The 15372-nt window shown below is 43.0% G+C and overlaps 1 protein-coding gene across 3 annotated transcripts in view; it reads right to left on the bottom strand.

Annotated features, from left to right (window-relative positions):
* The window catches only part of spop (speckle type BTB/POZ protein), an 88788-nt gene that overhangs the window by 67550 nt on the left and 5866 nt on the right, over positions 1 to 15372 (bottom strand). For all 3 annotated transcript variants that reach the window (XM_030406375.1, XM_030406372.1, XM_030406374.1), the window contains exon 2: positions 2779 to 2914. The gene's annotated coding sequence lies outside the window, so the exon portion shown is untranslated. The remainder of the gene's footprint in view (positions 1 to 2778; positions 2915 to 15372) is intronic.

Here is a 15372-nt window from a genome sequence, read left to right as displayed (position 1 = left end):
GCATGAGGACTTGCTCGTTGTGCATCTAACCATGCAGGGCCCTCACCAAAGAAAAAGAACATTTCTCTGCAGGGATAATGAAGGTATTACTTTAATGGCCTTTGCAAACCGCAGTCAGCTTGTTTTGGTCCAAATCAAGGGACAAGTAGTTGCTCTTTTGCATTTGTGCCTTGGTGTCTTTTATGATAACCACACACAATTTTCAATTCAGCCGTAATCTATCAACAAAAGCCATGCGGGAAGCAAATTAGTCAAAACAAATCCAATTGCGGTCCGTATCACTTCAGCTCAGCTTTGTGCACTTGCAGTCTTTGCTCTTTGTTTGAACAGAGCTTTAATGCTTCCTGTCTTCTCTTATACAGAGTTTAGAAATGCATTGAAAAAGCATTTCACTGCATCTTGAGAACAAGTTTGCCCCTGGCTCATTTTGTTTTGCTTGGCTTTTCAAGCATGAGTAAGTACAGGTTAGTCTCTTATAACCATAAAACTGCATTTCAGGGTCACTTCTTGTAGATGAAGGACTCCTAACAAACTGTCCTGCTGTTCACCGAAATCCACATTTTCTGATATCTCTGTGCCAGTATTATTTGAGTTTAAGAGCTATCCCTCTCACCGGTCTGAAGGAAATAAACTAAAAGGGTTCAAATACACTTCTTCACAACTGAATGGTGCAAATGCACCCTGGCTTAGACTACAACTGGGCAGATCTAGTGAGGTGGGTGTATCTGAGCTTCTCTCGGATCCTGGCTGTGTCCTTAGGATTTAAATGTGTTAGGATGCGGTTGTGTGTGGCAGACAGCTGGCAGTAGTGACTGACAGGTCAGGTGAGCGCCGTGGTCTGCTCAGGCGTGCAGATCCAGCTCCTCTGACTGATCTGAAGTGGCTTCAATTAACTGGAGCAGCCAAGTGTGAGGGAGGGGACTGGGAGGGGGACGGGCCCCAGACAAGCCTCCTGACAGATTTCGGAGGTGGGGGGGGTGTAAGATGAGTGGGGCCCTCTGACAGGTCTTCGAATGCACCACCAACTCCAACCTTTCTCCATCTCCTCTTAGCTAATTACTAAGTATCCATATGGAGACACTTGTCACTGTGATCACAGCAAATTGGCTGTAACTGCAGGGTCAGCAAGGACTGTCTTTCACTGGTGTATACAGACATACGCACAGAAGACACACATCTAGTCTTGCATGAAAACAAAACAGTGGTCTAAATCATTTTCAATACTGCTGAAACTATTTGAGTTTCCCGAGAGAACAGAAATTAAGTCAAAGCCAGGAAATCCAATATCACAGGTACCGTCTCACACACATCTGCAAGACCATGTTCAACGTCGATTCTGCATGATGCTCTGTCTGTATGATAATATAGGAGGGAGGTGATTAAAATAACCCAGCATTTCTCTACAAATCCTACACACAAATTTAATTTCCATGGATATATGCAGCAACACTGCCAAGTGAGATGCTAGTTTCACTTTGAATATATGAAGGTAAATCATACTCCAAACATGTGGGAACATGGAGAATAGATTTGAACTGTGTCCTGGAATTTGTCATGTCTTTACATTTACCTTCTAAACAGAAAATAGAGATTTATCAATTTGTTTAACTTTTTATGAAACAGGAGACAAACCTGTTCACATCAGCAGGCCAGTATGTCACATCAATAATGCATTATTATCCTCTCAGCACACACACAACTGTGCGTCTTATGGCCTCTAACGGAATACAGTGTGCTATTTTACGCTGTCTTTTCATCTGGTTTTCGCCCTTGCTTTTATGCCGTCTTGCTGTTCTTGCTAGTTCTACATTACCTAATTAACATGGAAAAGTTTTTGGGGGGAGGTGTGAAACACACAGGCCCACATTATTTCCCCTGAAGGATATATTTTATTGTTCTTTTTTGGCCTCTCGTGTTAGCACATCCTCCACCCTCCCTCATTTCCCCTTCTAAACCCTGATCCCCATCCTCTTTCCTCACTCTACAATTTTTTTATTAAAAACTGCAATTTCCACTTTTAAATGACAGCCGAACACTACTGGAAACTTCTTACCCAGCTGCCATTTATATGATCAAGGGTCTACTACATCATCTGTTCTCTTGCTACTTGGTATTCCTTCACTGGGAGCCTTCAGACTTTTTGAAGGTTTGTGTTTTCTATTCAAACCATATACCTTATTTCTCATTCTGGACCATCAGTTTCCTTTTACCTACTATTTGGTTCAACGCTAGCCGCCTGAGAATAGATGTATGTGTCTCAAAAAAGCAAAACAAAATGTAGTTTGCTTGAGAGAAACTACTAAACTGCAACTTAGTAACTTATTATTTCCCCTAACATGTGTGCACCTGCAGAACAAGAAAGCCGACTATCAAAGTCAACGTTGATGCCATGTATTATTCAAAACAACACAGCATGTAGACCTAATGCAAAACTCGCCTGACAAATCAGTGGAGAACACATGGCACCGTGAGATATTTATGTAATGCACTAGTTGCACCTTAGTTTAAGACTTAAAGCACTTTATGTTTGGGATTACTGGTATCAGTTTAAGGCCTTCTGTTTTGGTTTAAAAGGGACTGTTGCAGACCTACAGAGAGTATTTAATTCAAGTCAAATGTGCTAACTAAAATTTAAAAGATGTGTTATTGGCTGAAAGTGTCTCTAACACCCCCTGTTTCAGCCCACCGTCTCCACAGTATACTTGCCATTTCCGAATATTGGTACAGACGAACACCCCTGCTTCCCTCCCCCAGATCCTCACCCCATTTGGTACTCACCTAGATCAAAGTCCCATGCACATCTGTTCCGCTTGCTGCTGCCATGACTCGCCAGCTGGACTCTGTCCGTCAGGTCTCTCTGTCTGTAGGTGTGTCAGTACTGCATGTCTGTCCAAAGCCTGAGCTTCTTGGCAAGCTGCAAACGCAAACAGCGGAAAGAATCAACAAGACTGTAGTTGTGAGATCAAGCGTGGGTGTGAGCCAGTGCCTTATCATATTCTTGCAAGAGACTCCTTGTCAAGTTGACTGTTTGTGTGCGCATCTGTTATGTAGGAGACTTGAATGCAGAACATTTTTTGAGATGCAGTGTGTGTGTTTGCGCGTGTGTCCGTGTGACAAGATATTACAAAGACACATGTTTTACAGAGACTGTGGTGAGGTTTACACAGCGAGGCGGAACAAAGTGGGACAGGGACTCCTTACGTAATTACACCCAGCATTAAAACACTAATCCAAACACAAACTGTATCTGGACTGTATCCAAACACCAAATTAAGCCACAGGTGTAAACTGAGCTATGAAGGAATTCAATCTCATTTCCACAAATCAAATGATGACGCTTCTATCAGCAAGACTTAATTCAAGCTTAATTCTCTTTTTAATACTTTGTGGGTTATATTTACACCGACCCATCAATATGTATGATATAACTCAGATGTATACGCTGCATGTTAATTTGATGAATAAAGGGCCCACAGAGACCCCAATAACAGTGAAACCATCTGACAGTACAGACCCACGGTGGCACTCAACTCCAGCGTGGAGGTATGCTGTGGCAGTCTCATTAAAATCCTCCAAGTCTAATTCTCTCTCAAATACCACCTCTACCTAAATAAACATGACCGAGGACGCTTACTCATACTCCACATGCCTGCCAACCACAGATGAACAGGATTTCACAGAGCCGGCTGGTCGTGTTTAGCCAATCATTATCAGAGAGAAGGGGTGCGGACTGTAACAAAACGTCTAAACAGCCACAGTGACACTCTTCGGGCTCATAACAGAGCCAATCCACAAAGATCCCTGACATTTAAGACGTTTAAACGAGAAGAAGCTGGCTGATTTGAGTCAATTTTCTTTCATAACCGGCTCATAAAGCTGCATTTTAAAACAGGCACGATTTACTTGAAACTACAGAAAAGTGAGTCACAAGTTGCCTCAGAGGATACATAAATTCTGTCACCAACTAAAACACTAACTTACATTCGGCCAAGAAATACTACACATTAGATATACCGTACACAAAAACACATAATACTACTTACAATACATTTGAGCTCTTTGTATTCACAACCAGTATCCAAACCGCCTGCAGGCTTTTACCTCCAAGAGAGAGGGGATGATTTACACGGATGAAAGAAATATCTTAAGATCCACATGTTTACACATACATACCCAGGAAATGTCAATCAGATGCAAAAAGACAGACATTGAACCCTGAAATAAATGTCAAAAAGGCAGCCCTGCTCTGTGATGTGTGCACGGGCCCCGGCACCTTCTGATCAATAGCTCACCTGAAATGAATACGTGATCACTGTCACTGTCTAAGCAGAGTTGAAAACTTGACAACAACACAGACGCACCCCAGATCAATAGGCTCCGTTTTAAAAGTCTATTAATAAAAACCTAGTCTGATAAAAAAAAAAAAAGTGTCTAACATCCCTCAAGTAAGATAAATCAGGATTTCTTTTTGTTGTTGTACAGAATGCAGTTTGTAGCTTATCATACTTTAAATAATGCAGAGAAAACTGGATGATTTGAGATGACAGCAGAATTAATATCTGGCAACTTACTAGTTTTATCTTGTGGCTACCTCTATTTGTTGCAGTAAGACATCAATGGAGCTGAAGCTAAGAAAGGATGACTGCTTGCTCTGTGTAATGCAGTGTCAATACACACTGTGTCAGGAGCTCTTGGAAATGAGGAAGAAACATTTTTTACTACAGTGGACAATATCGTTAAGAAAAAAGCCGACATGTTTCCATCACTGGGTCTTCATCGGGGCTCCAAATGACAAACAACACAATGTGGCCTCGCCTGTAGAGAAACAAAAGCCAAACGGAGGCAAAACAGGTGAATACATTTAACATAATACCAAAAAAGGCTGCAAATAAAACCACAAACCCAATAAAGTAAAAAATTACAGGGTATGTCAAGTTGTTACTAGACAGCTGAGGCCACATGTTGTTTGCTGTCTGGAGCACCGATGGAGACCTTGTGGAGATGATAAGTCTTTTCTTATGATTTAAACAAAATAATAAAAGGCTTGTTAATTTAAGTTTTGATTTAATTTCCGCACTCATATGATATCCTTTCTTATATTTGAATTGCCTTGTGTTTTTTGTTGAGGGTAGTGGTGGAAAGATTTGTCTACTGATCAGCGATTGAAACAGAAAATGAATTGCCAACCATTATTATATTCAATTTATTGTTTAATGTAATGTTGTTTAATGTTTATCAAACAAAGACCCAATACTTTTCTCTGTTAAACAATATTCTAAAAATGGGTTTTGAGCTGTTAGTCCGAGACGGTGTGATGGTCATTTGTTACTTTTCATCCTTTCTTTCACATTTTTTCGAATCAACTGACCTTCTTTTATAGCAGACTCTCTCAGCAGTCGCCTATAGTGACTCTTCAGACCTGTGGGGCTTTTCACTTTGACCTTATTGTTTTGATTTTAGGGCCCACAACTTTACTTGGCTCACTCTCCTAACGTTTTTTTCAGCTTTAAGCAAAAAGACCTCTAAAAACCAACTGCAAGCTACCTTCCCAATAACAAATGTCCCATTGACAAAGTTCGGTCATTGAAGGTGAAATACTGGAATTATTTAGCTAGTATATTTAGCCTGTAAGGGAACAGATAGTGCTTTCGTGATGGTGGAGACTAAACCAAAGCAAAAAGGATTGAGATTTGGACAACTCTCGGGGAGGACAGAAGCTCAACTCTAGTTAATACTAATGTTGCTAACACGTTCTTCATATCAGCTAAAAAGATGCTGATAAGTCTACATCGTCTTTAAAGCTTGTTTCCTGGATTGATATTCGTGGATAGATATCTTTGTTATTGTGACACACCATTTGCACACAGTAACAACAAAATCCTCAACTTTAACATCGTCTCCTTCCTTCGTCGTGACCCCACTTTTAGAATTAAAAATGATCATTATTTTGTTGTCTATACCCTGTGTCCAATATTCACACAGGTCAGAAGTGTGACACTGGGTTGTGACCACAGGAGATGAGGTATAACCTGTAGCTTGTAACAACCCCATCAACAGTTTGGATAAGCAGAATGGGATCGGCCTCGATGCCCTTCCTGTCAACTCTGTCCCGTGTCGTTTGCCCTCCCGTGACTCTGGCAGTCTCAAGTGGTCAGTTAAGACAAGGACAGATGACGATAGACAATCCGGCAAGTCGTGCCACCAAGGCCTGACTGGTTGACCTCAGCGATGTCTTGAGCATCATAAGACAGCGTGGCCTGTCTGGAAATAAAAGGAAAGGAGGATGGAGCTGCCAGACAGGGAGGTGGGAAACAAAAAATATGAGAACGGGGAAAACAGAAAGCAGAAAAATGAAGAGCCGACAAGACACAGAGGGGGAAGAGGCAGGATGAAAGATAGGTCGATGTACAACATGCTGATGAAATAGAGCAAGAAAGACAGGGAGAGAGGAGTGGAACAGCAGCTCAAACAATAGTCAAGGAACAGGAAGGAGAAAAGGAGACACACTAAAGGGATGGAAGACAAATTAAGCAGAGGGCAGGAAGGGACACGGAGAGATGGGGGTAGCCCGGGGAAGAAAAAAAAAAGGTGTCAGAATCAATTCTTCTCTCAAAAGAGGGGAGAATTAAGAGGGAAGAAGAAAGGCTTGCTCCTCTCCGTCTCACTGCTCCTAAAACCTGCACAGACTTAAAAAGACCAATATGTAGAAAGGAACAAAACGCCAGGGGGGTTACATCAAGCGCTTCACTACATTCAAAAGAGCCACAGAGGAAGAATAACTGACACAATTAAGAGCATAACTGTCATCACAGCCAATCAACCCAGCGCCGCCCACACACGGGGCACTGAGCAATAGACCCATCATGAAGCCAGATGAAGGGCTGCTAATTCCTCCTAGCAATGCGGCACCGACTACTAATAGAGAATACCAGATACCTTATGGGCTTAGCGGCTACACTGGTCTAATGCAACAGAAACATGACACACTTACAAAATTGGTCCATCACAACATGTTTCCTGCCTTCTTTGCATTCAGAGAGAAAGGCTGACATTTAAATATAATCTTGCTGACATGAAAACTAACTGCAGCCAATTCCTTAACCCCTATGTGCATCAGAAGGAAAAAAATGCATTTATGCGTGAATATGAAACCAATCACAGGTGGATACAGACTCTCACTCAATAAAATACAAACTGAATTTAATGAGCTCTCAAGCTCCTCCACACTGACATTTCCTCTTCAATTTCTCCATCTTTTTACAACTATCATTCACCCTACCTCCATTTCTCTCTTTCCCCCAGTACTGCCTGCCCACCCCTCCGCCTCCCGCGCTCAGTTTTTCATTCTTAATCCACTTCTCTGCCTCCATCTTTTTCTCCCTCCATCCAAAACAACAGCCATTCCAGAAAGAGGGCCATCAATCTTCTTCAATGAGACCAGAGTGCGAGAGAGTGCCAAGGCTACAACAGATTACTATCTTTCCTTACCCCCACTCAACACTGGATAACATAAAGAAGGAGAGGATGAGCAGACAGAGAGGCAGGGACAGTGGAGAGCGAGTCAAAGAAACAATCTTAGATAGCGGGCGGACACATTAGATCTTAAAAGCCTCAAACCCCTGTCAACAGCGGAGGCTTGTCAAGTAAAGAGGCACAGCAGCTGAATTTAAAAACTATAATCCTAACTGGCAACTCCAAACCTGACCCTTGATTTATTTCCAGAGAGCTCCGCTAATAGGAAGACATGAGTGTCGCCGCAGCTTTCATCTCCAGTAGACAGCCGGCTTTGGTGGAGGATTGGAATTCACTGGTCATAACGATCATTTTTTAAATTGTGAATTAGCTACTGATCATCTCGATTTGCATTTGGCTGGACCCTGCGTGATTAGGTCAGTCACTTTTAAAGGGAGTGAATACATATGCAGTGACTTATATTACATTATATATCTTTAATTAATCAACATTACTTTGTTAAAATCTGTTTTCACTTTAACATTTTTGGTCAAAGAAGCCAAATTATATTGACCATGATTCCATTTATAAAAGCAAAAAAAACAACATCCAAGGGGGTGAATACTTCCTATAGCCACTGTAAATATTGGATCAGCCTTTATCGGTACATACCTAATGTTAAACCTGGATCGAGGCCAAAAAAAAAAAAGAAAATGGTTACTGTTGAGCAGATCTGGATATTTGTGGATGTGGAACATGAGCATGTATGCCCAAAAATAGAAAGGAGGTGCAAAGGGAACATGACAGAGCAGCCGATATTGACACATGTACTTTAAAAGACAGGTGAAAGCAAACAGTCGTTAGTGGACATGTGAATGTGTGTGTGCGTCAAAGAAAGTGTCATAACCTACATTTGCAGCTTCAATGAGAGTGTGTACACATGTGTTTGATGGAGCACTGACACTCACAGAGGTGGAAAAGCCAGAGCCGTGACCTTGCAGCCGAGAGGGGTTTTTAACGAGCCGCCTGACTGCCCTGTGTGTTGCAGTGGCAATAATCCACACACACACACACACACACACACACATACACACAGTGCAGCGCTAGTAAATCCAAGGCCAAGTGCGTGCTTCTAAGGAATGAGATGGGATACATGGGAAAGTGTGGAGGAGAGATTTTGCATAGAAAATTCTCTTTTTAACAGCTAACACGAGTGTGGTACAGCAAAAGCTCTCTTATTACTTATACAACATGGTCTTCACAAGCGGTGTACAATCATGTTCAATTCAAGGACAAAACAAGACCAGCTCTGACAGCTACATCCACAATCGAACATGATAGGGCTAATCGCTATGCAGCTTTCTCACTGAGGAGATCTTACATGGGGGAGTTTTGTCAGGCATAATAAACTCTCCTTGCGTTGTCAAAGCGCTGTTGAGGAGGAAGGTTAAACTTAGAGCTGTCTGTAAAGCCGTCCCTCTGCAGCAGCGGTGCTCTGACTGGGGATCAGCGTAGTGTGGCTGCTGTCGGGCCTCTGGGCCATACAGCGACAGAGAGCAGGAGGAGGCAACAGTGGGGCTCAGCCCAGCGCTAAAGACTTTGACACTAACGTAATCACTGATAATTGATTCGGCTGGTGAGGAAGGTGTAACATTAAAGGATAAAAACAGCAGCGGTGTTGGCAGCACAGCGCCAGGGCTTAATGCGAGCTGATGGAGCCGACACTGCCTGTCACACGCCGTCTCATCACACAAGAAGTGAACATTCTGAAGACACATATCATCAAATCAGTATCAGCCCCGGACCCGCTCAGCCCCCTCAAAGGGGCTTTGATCAGCGATGGGCCACGGAAAGCGAGGGGCCACACAGGCCAAGGACGAGGGAGAGAGAGACGGAGGAGGAGGATGGAAAGAAGACGAGCATCAGTGCTGCCGAACAGCCCTGAGATATCACATGATAGGACACAAACAGCAGGGTGTATGCACCCAAGGTTCAAACAGCATTACAGCTTATTAAGCTTACCATAGGCCATAACCTTGTCCAGTCCAGTGACAGTAATAAATACAGGCAGATTTGAGCATGATTTGACTTGCATGTGATTTTATTCAATTTTCATTTGCAATGTGAGTGTTGAGTTCTGAGAAGCTCCGACTTCATGATTGATTTGCAAAAAATAAGTTTAGATGCTTTTGAACACTTAAAGAAGCTAAAATTATTACAGAGAGTTGTACATCGGCTCATTTAAGGGCCAATCAATTGATTAAGTCATCAGTTTTCGAGCAAAATTACAAAGAAATTACCTAATTACCGAGCTTTTCTAATGTGTCGATTTGCTAGTTTGCTACTTTAATTTCGAAGATAATCATAAAATGAATGAATAATGAAAATAAAAAAGAGGGCTAACCTGAATGCTTTGAAGATTGGAAGCTTCTACCATTGCCAAGATAATCAACATCCAAAACTGTATTTATATGCCCGTCCAAAGCACTATCTGGTTGGTTATACAGCATGAGTAAGGCTATCAGCACTGAAGGCTACTGTGTCGGGTTGTGTGTTGAAGGGAAGGCAGCAGATATTGAAGTCGCAATAAGAATCCCAATCTTACTAAATACTTCTTGAATAAAACTTCCATCCAGTGACACCACTGAAAAAAATCCAAAGCTATGTGTATACAGTATGCATATGTAAACATGTTGGTCTGATTCCCTTTGTTACATGCACTAAAACAGAAGTAAAACAAATAAAAAGGTATCAAACTAAACAAAATGCAGCTTGTACAAAATGTTCACAAGTTAATCTATTTGTTTTTAGCTATTTGCTTCTCACTCATAACAGGCAGCTAGAATTGCAGTCACACTTAAGCTAATGTCCTCTCATTATCTCATAATAAAATGGCTACTTTAATAAAAATCTGCCAACACTTCATTAACAAAATGCCAACCTGTGGGACCGTGAAATAAATCTGATGGTTTTCTAATCTTTTGCAAGTAATAAACACTTTTAACCTGTTCCAACTGTGATTTGAGCTGACCCGTTTCTTAACATGGCATAACATGGAGCGCCGATCCTAGTCAACCTCACAGCTTTGTTATTAAGGTGTAATGGAGACACATGAGGTAAGTCTAGTAGCAGTGACTGGGGTGTGCCTATCTGCTGAATGAACTGATGAAGACGGAGGGCTCCCTGCAGCCTTACAGTCAGAGCGCTGATAAATTGGCCGGCCTCCACCCTCTCCCCAACTGCAGGAAGGATGTGTGTGTTCATGAGAATCAGCATGGACGCCTTCTAGACTGGAACTGACAACATTAAGTGGCACTATGACCGCTTTCATGAACACAGGGAGGCCAACGGCACCAAGGAGCAGGAAGGCCTTTATTATGTCACCGAACAGTAGACATAAAAGGAGCCAGTCGGACTATCTGTGTGCCTCCTCAGCACCGGCACACTCACCTTTTCCAAATTAAAGGTTGAAGAGTACAAACAGCATGAGCAAGACGGACAAACACACATTTCTACGTTGCGCCGCAGACAAAAACACATAACCTCATGTTGAAAATGGCTGGTGGGAGATCAAAGAGTTCCCAGATGTTTAACAGGACTATAGGAGTTCTGCCGGGGTCGGATATCTTACAACGGAGCGGAGGAAGGGGGGGCTGAGAGGAAAAAAGGGAGTAATTGCAAATAGAGACGGGGAGAGGGGAGCGGTGGACGCTGCAGGCTTAAGACAGTAGGATGAGAGGAGGAAGACTGGGATGACGCCAGTGAGAAAATGCAAATGAGAGGCTGCCAAGCAAAGTGGAAAGAGAGAGAGAACGTGAGAGATTACTATGGGGACTGCTGGAAGGGAATCTGAAGAGCAGAACAAAGCTGACAATGAAAAAGTGTGGCGGGGGGTTGTAAAGAGCACAGGAGGAAACAGCAACGCATGAGACATGACGAGCACGAATCACGCAGCCTTTTGCTGCTAAAATGGCTTTCTCATATGTTCTTCAAAACATAGAGCAGGCTGCCGTCGACATCACAGGACAATATGTTCCAAGACAGAAGACGCATAGACACGGTAAATGAAAAGATGAAGAGACGTAGCAAGAAATAGAGAAAGGTATGATAAAAGGATGGAGATGATCCCCAAAGAGGTGGCCCATGGCATCTGTTTGTCACAAGCCAGAAGCACAGGGAGGAAAAGGAGGCGGAGGAGAAGGAGTGTAGGCAGCGGACTGAGAGGTAGCTCCTCTTCTCAGTCTCGTGCTCCCTGGCTGTCCTCCACCAGCAGCTGGAGGCTAAACTTAAGCTCTGCCAGCGGCCACCAGGGAGAGAGGAAGGGCCTTGGGAAGGGGTCATCCACAATCACCGACCAAAACAACACTGCGGATCGCACATTTGCATCATTAGCAGAGGAGCGAGTCCCCCGACGTCTACCCACTGCACAACAGATCCCTCAGAAATGTGGCCACCACAGCGCCTGTGCACACAAACATCTTCTGCACAATCGCCACACAGCGATGTCAGCCTCCTCCTCATGAATATTCATTGGCCTCATTAACACTCAAGTGGGGAATCACAGCATATTGCATGAGACTCCCGTTACTTGGAGAGAGAACGAGAGTTGAGGGGAAGAAGAGATGGGACACATGGTGACTGTAGAGGAAGCAAACGGGAAGAGAGACCGAGTAAGAGGCAAAGCCTTCTTTCCACTGCCAGAAAACTTTTTTATTTTTTTTTTATCTCAAGAGTGGGGAGGGGGGGGGGGGGGAATGTCCTATATTGTTCCAGGAGCTGATACCCTCCTGTCGCTTTTCCTTATGAAGCCAGACTAGGGCAGCAGCGTCAGCAGCAGGGACAGCACAGCGGGAGCATAGGATGGGAATTACAGACCATTTTACGCTGCAAATCCTCTAGCAATGAAAGCTTTAAAACAGCTGCAATTTCTCTGCTTCGCAATAACTGCTAAACTGTAGGGGATATGTGTGAATACACCTCAACGCAAGCTTAGCTCAGCCTTACCTCATGCAACCTCCGCCCTGGTTCAGGAGCAAAACACAACCACACATACATCAGGGCTGCCTTGTACTCAGACACTGATTCTGTCAGTCCACTCAGTCGGACTCTCTCTGAGCCACTCGCCGACAGACACACATGCGGACAGACACTTCCACACATAGACAGAGGATTATTTTCTCTTTATGTTGTAATGCCAGTGCATCTCTTTACGGGAGCTGCCAACAGGGGAAATCTCCCATCATGCAGCTGTGTGTCCTCGGAGAGTCTCTGGAAACTGTAGAAACAGCAGACTCTATTTCCTTGACTTTCTCTCTGTGGCTTTGTTAACAGAAACAGCCGGCCACCATGGGAGGAAGAAATGAGACAAAGTCAAGCAATGCCCAAAATTTTTGCCCCACCAGAGTCGGTCTGGTCCTTTAAAGGGCACAGACAAAACCTGTGGCACCATAATTGCACCATGTCTCTGTAAAATCAATACTGCTGCTTACATCAGGGGCCTCTACCACAGCTATTTCATATTCCACCTTCTACACACGGTTTCTGACAAAAAAAAAAAAAAGCCTTCAATTTCAGAACAGTATGAACTATTGATTTCACAGCCACAATTCTTACTCTCCCCCCACCTCCCCCTGTCCTCTTTCTTTTCCACTTTTCAAGTCCGCCACGCAACTCCTTTCCCACTCTCGGGAGTGTTCTCTGTTGGAGTGGTCCTTACCTGTGAACTTGATCATCTTAGACAGTTCAAATCCCTCACAAGTGGCTTCTCATTGCTTTATTTCAATTGGTTTGGGTCAAGGTCCTTCTTGAGAGAAGTTTCATCCATTGGCATCATGAATCATAAAAACTATGCCTTTTACTGTAGTTCTTCAAATACCTGTCAGATATTCAAATCTAACAAAGGAGCTTTTTTCTGATGCAAATGAAGATTGCAGCTACATAGCAATATTTTCAGAGACATGTCACTGTTCTTTAAATTGATTGTTCTTTCTTTTAACCTGGTTTCAGTATGGCTGTTCTGAATATCATTCTTTGGGTTATGGAGTGGTGAATACCTAACAGTAGATATTCGTAGCTTCTCAGCTGAGAGTTTTTAGCGTTGCTCATGAAATACTGCAATCTACTCAGCTTGCTTTCCCTATCAGTTCTCTTTCCACCTCTGGTCTCTTTATTGCACACGCATCGACTGGCTTGCCATGCCCCATGTCTTTCCCTTTCTCTCTCATTTGTCTGCTTTGTGGACTTTCTTCGTCAGCACTAATACAGTGTTTCATAAAGTCGCCCAAAAAAGCACAACTCACCTCTTTTTTGCTGTTCGTCTTTATTGACAGACTACCTATCCAACAAACAAATATCCAAAAAGTTGAATATTCAGGCCAGTTAGAGCTGCATTACTTGTATATAATTTAAATGCGCAGTATGTCATTTTTTTTGCCACAAAGGATCTCTCTTTTTTTTTTTTTTTTTTAGTCAAATTGCCAGTTTCATGTTATCTAAACTCTTTCCTGGACCCACTGCAGTTTTCCTCAATGCCCTCACCACTTGTCAGACTGGGCCTCTCTTGACTTCTAGGTATAATACATTATTCCATCTGCCTTCAACATTTTACCAAAAAATTATATCCTTTTCAAATGCCAAATCAAATAATAATTCAGCCGTGACAGAGCTGGAACTGGTAATCAAACCATTAGGGCGGGTCACCGTTTTCCACGCTCAAATGCCAGATAATATCAGCAAAATTGGATCTGACTTTTGGGCAGTGACACTTTTAACCAACTGTGTTGTCATTAATTCATATTCAGATGGCTTCCCCGGGTCACGAGTTGTGCTGAGCAGTCTGGCATAGACCAGGGACCTGACCAGTTCAAACCACAGGTCCAAACTCAGCATGCATGCATGATTTAAATACATCTAAATGGCAGATGGCTAGAAGAGAGCTGGCTCGTGTCTGGCTCCATGACAGAGGCAGTGATGTAGGAGAAGCAGAAGATGAGGCTGCGTATTAGAGTGAGGAATGGCTTGGCTTGTCTTTAAGATTACTTTCCCTCTTAAAACATTCACTTCATCTGTGTCACTCCTGCTCCCAAGTTGTTATTGGAAAATAGGAAAGGTGGAAAACCATTCAATGCCAGCACTGTCTGCATCAGTCACATGCTGACACACACATACACACAGAAAATACATTTCATCCTCCATATCCGAAACAGCCAATAGCACTGGCAGGCATTTGCGACCCCAATCCATATTTCAATTTCCCTCCTCTCATGCAAACTAATTCAATACTTGTTGCCTTCCCTCACAAGCGATCCGCAATGTGAGAAATGAGCTTCTTCTCATGCTGCATCTATAAAAGGCCCAATAAGAGACATTTTTGAGTGGGCCTCTGCCTATATCAATTATGTCTTAGTAGGCCGGCACACAGGCTGATTCTTGGAAGGAGCATTAGAGGATGAAAAATCAGTGCTTAGCAACATTCTCACCACACTGTAATACAATATGCAGATCACTTTCCTCCATATTTCTGCACTCAGAATACATTCAGCCCACATTAGCTGCAGTTAAAACTCACATTTTACATCAGAAACTGTCAGCACTTAAGAACTTGACTACTCCTGTTTTCAAGCCAATTAAATAAGCATTAAGCTGACAGTGGGTGCCAGTAGAATGAGTAGTTCACATATGACATATGCTAATACGAGATTTGACCCTTAAAGTGCAAATCAGCTTAAAACAAAAGTCGCACATAGATTTTTTTTTCCCTATCTGGTCCGATTTGTGAACTTGTAAAAGTTCCTCATGAAGCCAAAAACTGAAATGGCAAAGCTGGAGGCTGTGATGGCATCAGCCAACACTTTCTGGATCAGATCCATCAGCACAGCTCAAGAAACAGACTGGCCAGAGTGACAAATACAAGCCTAGGGA

The sequence above is a fragment of the Sparus aurata genome, chromosome 23 (genome assembly GCF_900880675.1).
Source record: "Sparus aurata chromosome 23, fSpaAur1.1, whole genome shotgun sequence".
In the NCBI taxonomy this organism is placed as follows: Eukaryota; Metazoa; Chordata; class Actinopteri; order Spariformes; family Sparidae; genus Sparus; species Sparus aurata.
Note: the sequence above shows the minus strand (reverse complement) of the source record. Positions and strands in the feature narration are given on the sequence as shown.